The sequence below is a fragment of the Saimiri boliviensis genome, chromosome 18 (assembly GCF_048565385.1).
Source record: "Saimiri boliviensis isolate mSaiBol1 chromosome 18, mSaiBol1.pri, whole genome shotgun sequence".
NCBI classification, from domain to species: Eukaryota; Metazoa; Chordata; class Mammalia; order Primates; family Cebidae; genus Saimiri; species Saimiri boliviensis.
Window position 1 is genome coordinate 25,230,834 of NC_133466.1, and position 8,401 is coordinate 25,239,234.

The 8,401-nt window shown below is 34.9% G+C and overlaps 1 non-coding gene across 1 annotated transcript; it reads right to left on the bottom strand.

The window, feature by feature from the left end:
- Nucleotides 1-6,921: 6,921 nt before the first annotated feature.
- On the bottom strand, nt 6,922-7,081 carry LOC120368485 (U1 spliceosomal RNA). The gene has a single exon (XR_005582599.1). It is a non-coding gene; the product is annotated as a U1 spliceosomal RNA (small nuclear RNA).
- Nucleotides 7,082-8,401: the final 1,320 nt, after the last annotated feature.

The window sequence follows — 8,401 nt, forward strand, 5'->3', positions numbered from 1 at the left end:
AGCTAAAGAACTGGGCAAGGGCTTCTTCTGTCCTGGCTAAGGAGAGGCACTGGCTATAGGATCTGGACATCTAGCATTTGAATTAGAGTTTCAACATTTACTAGGTGGACATATCAGACTTTCCTGATGTGTCTCTTCAGATCCTTTCAGCCATAACTCCTCCAGGGCTTTCGGCTGCCACTTCATCTAAGTCATTGCTACAACACCACACTATGCACAGCCTTCAAAGGACTTCACAAGGAAGCAAGTCAACTCTACCTTGAATCATTTTCCTGCATTACACTCTATGCCTCTTTCTCTGGTGCATTTCTGTTGATGATAACACAAAATGCCAGGAGATCTTGAAAACAACTGTGCTTGCCTGATCCAAAAGTAGATATGAGAAAAACATTTGACCAATGAGACACATGAATCCATGGATGATTCTTCCCCGTTCCACTCCTTCAGTGGATAGTCCCGAGACGTATTCATTACAGAACCTGTCGAAGATTATCCAGAGAGATCCCCATCATTTGCACTAGACACCAAGTGCTGAGCAGCTCAGTAATGCTGCCTCATATTGACTCTTCTTTCCAGTTCCAATATTTTTTCCCTAACTCCTGCTTCCCTGGCTTTCTTTAACCTAACACAGTTTTAGCACATAAACCTTTGCTGCAGACTCTGCTTTCAGAGGAACCCAGGCTATGAAAATACATGATCTTAGGTAAATTATCTTCTCTGTGCTTCAGTTTCCTAATATGGAAATGGGTAATAATAGAACTGATCTCCTAGGATGGCTGCACTGATCAAATGCATTTAAACAAGAAAAACACCTAGAATATTTTCTGGCATACAGAAAGCAGAACCTGAAGCAAAGGTTTATGTGCTAACCATATTTACATTGCCTTTCCCAACCACAAAATCTCTTCAAATAGAAGCTGATGTTCTTGATTCCATGGCATTTTCTCCTTTATCTACATATGTTGAGCATAAATTATGATCCAGACACTATGTTATACACCAGAAATTTAGATAAAGAACATAATCCTTCATTTGAATATGCTTAGAGCCTTGTGAAAAAGGCAGGAAATACAAACAATAAATACAGAATAATAAATATGATAGAGCATTCACGACACTATGGAGATAGAAAATAGTCACCTGAAATGAGAGGTTTGAAGACTCATTTGAGATGAAACTGTAGCTTAGCTAAAATTTGAAGGACACACAGTAGTAACTGGGATAAGCAAAATATTGAGACAATTTCATAGAAAAAACAATGAGTGTACAATATATGGGCGGCATGGAAGGGAGGAGTACATTCAAGTGCTACAAGAAGCTCCTTTATTTACAGAAAATTCAAAGTGAGGAGAAAGAAAAGATGCATCTAAAAAGCAGCAAGGGCAGCAGCATGAAGAGCTGTGAGTGCTACCTTAAGATACTACTATTTATTCTGAAGGCATTGAGGAACTATAGAAGAAGTTGAGGCAGAAGAAATAGACTTTCAGAAAAAAAAAAATCAGTAAGTGATGGTAGAATGTACCAGAGGGAGTGATATAGGAAGTTGATTGAATAGTCAGACAAAAAAAAAAAAAAAAAAAGCCAAAACTCAGCAAGTGGCAGAAGTGGTAGCAATGAGAGGATGGAACTGAATTGAATTTTATGAAAGAGCAATATAAACATAGAAATGGCAGATAAATAGACGGTTGATAGCGATAGACATTACAAATTTCTATGTATATATTTATACATAGGCATACAGATATGTATGGTTACTTATAGGGTGGTAGATTGAGAGAGAATTACACACCATTCTCAGATCTTGGCTCAGAAAAGGTGGTGGAAGGGTGGTAGCAATAATCAACGTAAGGCACATCAGAAGAGGAGTCATTAGGAATGGAGTTTGGGTGGCATATGATGAGTTCAGCTTTAAACATGTTGAATTTGACAGGTCTGTGTGACAACAAACAGCAAATACGCAGAGTCCTGAAGCAAAGCAGGGAAGCAGTTGCACTATCTCTGGAGGGAGAAAGAAGAAGAGAAGAGGGTACTTGAAAAGAAGAATATTATCAGAGGCTCTGAAGATTTGTTCTTTTGATAATCTTATCTACACTAATATATAAATAAATGTAAGCAATTCTAGTTGTTTAAATTCTTCGACCTTGCATATTCAGCTAAAAAATTAGAAAAAGTCACTTTGTTTTTATTAATCTTTTCTAGTATTCCACAGGGTCAGGAAGGGGAACAACTTCGAAATGTCAATAAACAATTATCTGAATTACCCACTAAAAGCAGAAATAGTAAGAGCTGTTGACAATTACCATATATCTGGGGCATATTAAACATACAAGTTAATACTAGATGTTACAAATGATAAATACATGACTAGTTAAAATAATCTGAGATACGGAATGTTCTAGGAGAAACTGTATCGATTCTTTAGGAAAGGTCACTGAGGAAGTGATATTTAAGCCAAAATCTGGAAGATATGAAGAATCAACCACACAAAGGCAGGGGAATGCTGGATACACAGAATAGTTTTACGTAGACTAGAAAACCAAAATATATCTAAGAAACACACTATTTTTTGGAAATTATTCCCTCCAGAAGGAAATGCTTAGAAACCAAATGATTTAAGTAGCATGGCTTCTAGGAACAGAAGCCAAGTACTCACATATAAAATTCAGCTTCTTAATCACATTCAAGAATTGAATGCTTGGGCAAAAGACCAACCTAGAACTAAATTCCCAGACTTTGGTTAATTATGAAAATGTCAAAGTTCCACAGATGATGGTATAAAAATTATACATGGACTTCATTAGACTAACTTTTGGTATCCATTAGCCATTGAAATGTCTCAACAGTATGAGAAAACACAAATGAAATAAAATGACATTCAATTTCGTATTCCAAAGTATATGCCACAAAGTTCACACAGTCTGCATCTAAAACAGAGGACTATTACCAAATGAAAATAAAATGCTATAACCTATATAAGTTCTGACTCTTACATGAGCAGTATTTAAAAAAACAGATAAATCTATCAGAGTCACAAGTTCATGGCAGCCAAATTTGGCTGTTTGAATATGTGAAGTTTCAGTACTGACATTTTCTTTGGCAGGGATGGGATCAGTTTTAAAATAAATACCAGTAAACAGCCTTCCCCATTAATTACATGTGTAACCGCCAGCTGTTGGTCCAAATTAAAGACTATTTTCTTTTAGTTTTCTACACCCAATCCCATAATCATCAAAATAACTGGAAAAATTGAGGGAAGATAACAGTAGTAAAACATTCATATATATCGACACACTCCAAACAGCAGTGCAACATAACATACATGCTTTTAACACCTACTCCACATCTACTTGTAGTTTCAACTGGTAGCTGTTCTATTAAAATGTACATAATACAGTACCTAGCACATTGTGGGTGTTTGTTAAATGGAATACTAAGATGAAAAACATACATTTTATCCTTTAAGGAGCTTTCACTTCAATAAGCATTATTTTAAGTTTCTGGAGCCAATTCTTGTAAATGTACTAAAAGATGGTAAAGTCTATTCCAGAATTTAAATGGCCCATTAGTGATCACAGACATTTTAAGAAACAAATTCAGTAAATTTACTTAGATACTGGCCAGGTGGCTGAAACTTTAAAAATATCAAATTAAATTATTAAGAAATCTGATGTTTGGAGAAAAGCAGGGTGGAAAGTCATTGTAAAAATGGGAGAGGTAAACATGAATCATGCCTTAGTCTCTCCCTAGTGAAAGACAAGCTCCAATATATATCACTATCTGTACTATAGAAATATCTTGGCCTCCACACACAAATATCAACCCCACCTACCAAGACTAGTTTTCGATTTTTAAAATGTATTTTATTATTATTTTTGTTTTGCTTAAAAATGACTTTTATGACCTAGGTTAGTGTTAGATCAGATTTTTATCCTTCAATCTCACAAATTCTTTATCATCTTCAGAGTACTCCTCTACCAAGCCTTTCCCTGACAAATTCCCAGCAGTATTTTCCCCTTTCTTCATTCACCACTGCTTACATTTATGGCTTTAGCTAGCACTTACTTAATGCCTAATACATACCAGACCCTGTTCATTACATATATTGATTTACATAGCTATAATTCATATATTGATTCATTTTGTTTTCATTTAGATCATAAAAGGCAGATGCATTATTATTATCCTCATTTTATAAATGTGGAAACTGAGAAAAAAGTAGTTTAGGTGAATAGTCCAAAAGTACTCATAACAGTGAGTGGTGAAAGATGAATCTGAACTGAGACAAATGGCTCCTCAGCCTATGTTGTTAAATACTACTCTACTCTTTCTTTCTGACCTTTGAATTTGTATGTCGTACAACAATATTGTCTTTACATCTCTAGCTCCTCTTTTACACTGAGAGTTCATAACAAACTTCGTAACCAAAAATTTTATGTTTTTATCTTTGCGTCTTCAGAACTAATTATGCTATCTGGTACCCTGTAGATATGAAAAATATGTGTTGAATAAATGAATTTGTAATTTAGACTGGAAGGCATTTCTTTGTCAAAAGAACATAGATTTTAAGGTTTCCATAAATAAGTGAAATTTACTAATATGATAATGCTATAAGATAAATTACTGCTCCTGAAACCTTTCAAAATTTCTCTCATATGCAATGGTAATTTACTGATGTACAACTTTCTGTAAAAGTAATAAAATGTAGCAGAAGAAAGAAGTTCAGTTTGTCAGATAGCATTATTTTCTTTCATTCAAAACTTTAATAATTTTTTGGGTTATATTTTTAGTCTGGCACCAATTCTAATTTTTTAAATTACACTTTAAGTTCTGGGATACATGTGCAGAATGTGCAGATTTGTAACATAGGTATACACATGCCATGGTGGTTTGCTGCACCCATCAACCCATCATCTACATTAGGTATTTCTTCTAATGCTATCCCTCTCCCAGCCCCTCACTCCTCAACAGACCCTGGTGTGTGATGTTCCCCTCCCTGTGTCCATGTGTTCTCATTGTTTTACTCCCACTTATGAGTGAGAACATAAGTGATGTTTGGGTTTCTGTTCCTGTGTTAGTTTGCTGAGAATGATAGTTTCCAGCTTCATCCCTGAAAAGGACATGAGCTCATCCATTTTTATGGCTGTATAGTATTCTATGATGTATATGTGCCACATTTTCTTTATCCAGTCTTTTTTTGATAGACATTTGTGTTGGTTCCAAGTCTTTGCTCTTGTGAACAGTGCTGCAATAAACATACATGTGCATGTGTCTTTACAGTAGAATGATTTATAATCCTCTGGGCATATATCCAGTAACAGGATTGCTAGGTCAAATGGTATTTCTGGTTTTAGATCCTTGAGAAATCATCACACTGTCTTCCACAATGATTGAACTAATTTGCATTCTCATCAACAGTGTAAAAGTGTTCCTATTTCTCCATATCCGATTATCCAGCATCTGTTATTTCCAGACTTTTTAATGATTGCCATTCTAAGTGGTATGAGATGGTTTCTCATTGTGGTTTTGATTTGCATGTCTCTAATGATCAGTGATGGTAACCTTTTTTCATATGTTTGTTGGCTGCAAATTTTTAATATTTTTCCCATCTTAAGTTCACCATCAGTCTTAATTCTGCTCAGGAAAAGCCACTCTCTTTCCAACGACTACAAGCCAGATTAGTCTTTGCTTCTTTTTCTGCCATTGTTCTTTTCTCAGCAGATTGCCACTGGCATTTTGTTGCTTTCAGCTGTGACTTACGTTGTTCACTACCCAAACTAGTTGTTCTCACTCACTTAGTTGTAAGCCATCTGCTTCGTTTTTCAGCAACGTTTCTGTCTTAGGTATAAAATCTTCGGATGAACTGTGTATCTTCTCAATTCTCAGTAATTTATCATGTAAGAATCTTTAGAAAAAAGCAGCAGAAAATCAACCAGAGGGTAGCATGAGTGTGCTGTCATGTGACTAGATTCTGGTCCACATTAAATGACCATCAAGTGTCCACAAAACTAACCACAAAGTTTCCCTTACATTTTTTCAGATACGGTTTCTTTCTCAACAAATAAATAATTCTGTAAGCATTTTTCCACGCAAAATGTGTTTGGTGACTGCTTAGATTTTCTCAACATTCTTTCTTTCTTTCTTTCTGGCTCTTCTGTTTCTGCTGGTTGAATCGAGGATAAATAGTTCAATTAAGTGAATATGCTCTTACCTATACTGAAGGTTCCAATGATCTTGAAGCACACAGTATTGCTTTTTAGGTGAGTCAATGAGAGACAGGAGGTTTGAGCTGAGGCAACATCACCAAATCACAAATAATCAAATTTGTAGTAAGGCTTTAGGGTACACCATTGAATATTTGGTTGAGAAAACATTTTACAGTAAGTCCATAGTTCACAAAGCCTGGATGAATTCATAGACAGTGGAACTATAGAATGAATTCAATGCAATGAAAATTTGTTTGCATCAATTTTTTACTTACTAAAATACTTTACAATCTTTGTAAACCATTTAGGAAATATGAAGAAGTACAAAAGAGTAAATGCAGATAAACCATAATTCTATTATCCCCAAGTCACAGTTAATATGTTAATATATATTTTCAAATAATTTTATGCATATACAAGATGTATAATTTTATTATTTATTTTGTTCAGTTAATATGAACAATTTTCTAAAGCATAAAATATTCCACTAAAAATATTTAAGTGGCTAAAAATGTTTTGTCACATAGGTTAGCTGTATACTATAATAAGCAAACTCCATTTTTGTGGATATTTGGTTTACTTGGCCATCCCCAATTTTTGAACATATTTGAAAATAACCACCATGACTTTTCAAATCAAATGCCTCTAATATCCTGCCTCCATGTCCTAGATCTCCACATTGATTTTATTGTTGTTGTTGTAGTTTAATATTTTAGACCTGGGGAAAGTGTGAACAGAGTCCCTTGCTATGACAAGCTAAGCAGTCAAGCTTCCCCATTTTGGGAAAATCTCAGGAGTCAGCACATCCAGAGTGTAATGGATAAGCCTTGCCCTGGTAAAACCACCTTTGTGATCATGGTATCTTCCCTGCCAAGTCTCCCCACTGAATTAAGCAACAAGTATAGTTGATAGTTTTGTTTGGGTTTCAACTCACTGACATAATCTCTCCTAAAGCAGATTTCTTTCCCTCACTCTGTGGTCAGGAATGCCCAGGAATTGGTACTAATTCATGCAGAATGCAATGGGAGTGGAGTGGGGATGGATAATAGAGGTAATACCTACAGAGTAGCCCTCAACCAATGAGACTTAAGCCTTCGTGGAGGAATGCATCTCTCAGTTTATCCTCCAGAGAAAAACTTACAGGCATTCTATAGGCTTTTGAGATCTCAGGTGAAGCCAAGCCCCAGTTGCCATTGTAGTGACCTTGACAATAGATATTTATTATATTTATATTTATAGGTTTTTAAATTTTATATTTATATTTATTATAGCTTTTTCCCCTCTTCCCTTAATCCCTCCTATCCCTCATTCCAGCATCCTAGTATCACTATCCAATTACAAGTTCTTGTTTCGGACTCTGCCTTGAATGGTGGGAAGATCTAGGCAGCTCAATTCTGTAAATCTTTGTGAATATTATATGTTATTTCCATTAGATTGATTGTTAGAAGTAGAATTGTTGAGATGAAAGCCATGAACAAAATTTAAATCAAGCATTTTGATACATAGTACACACTGATAAATATTAAACAGAATACCCATTTCCTAATTACCATGTTTCTCTTCAAATAATTTATCTTTGTTTTTAAATTAAAAAAAAAAACCTTTAAATTCTTTTTAAAACAATTTATGTTTTATTTTAGATCAGGGGTACACATGCAAGTTTGTTACATGGGTGTATTATGTGATGTTGAGGGTTTTTATATGAATGATACCACCACCCAGGTATTGAAAATAGTAATCAACAGTCAGTTTTTCAGTCCTTTTCCCCTTCTCTCTCTTCTCTAGTAGTCCGCAGTGTTGGTTATTGCCATCTTTATGTCCATGATAACCAATGTTTACCTTCCACTGATAAGTGAGTAGATGTGGTATTTGATTTTCTGTTCTTATATTAATTTACTTAGGGTAATGGCCTCCAGTTATATCCATGTTGTTGCAAAGGACATAACTTTGTTCTTTTTTATTGCTGTGTAGTATTTCATAGTATATATTTATGAAATTTTCTTTATCCAATCGACCGTTAATGGGCATCTAGGTGGATTCCATGTCTTTGCTATTATGAATAGTGCTGCAATAAACATATGAGCATATGTGTCTTCAGGGTAGAATGATTTCTTTTATTCTGGGTATATACCTAGTAATGAGATTGCTGTGTCAAATAGTAGTTTCATTTTAAGTTCTTTGAGAAATCTCCAAATTGC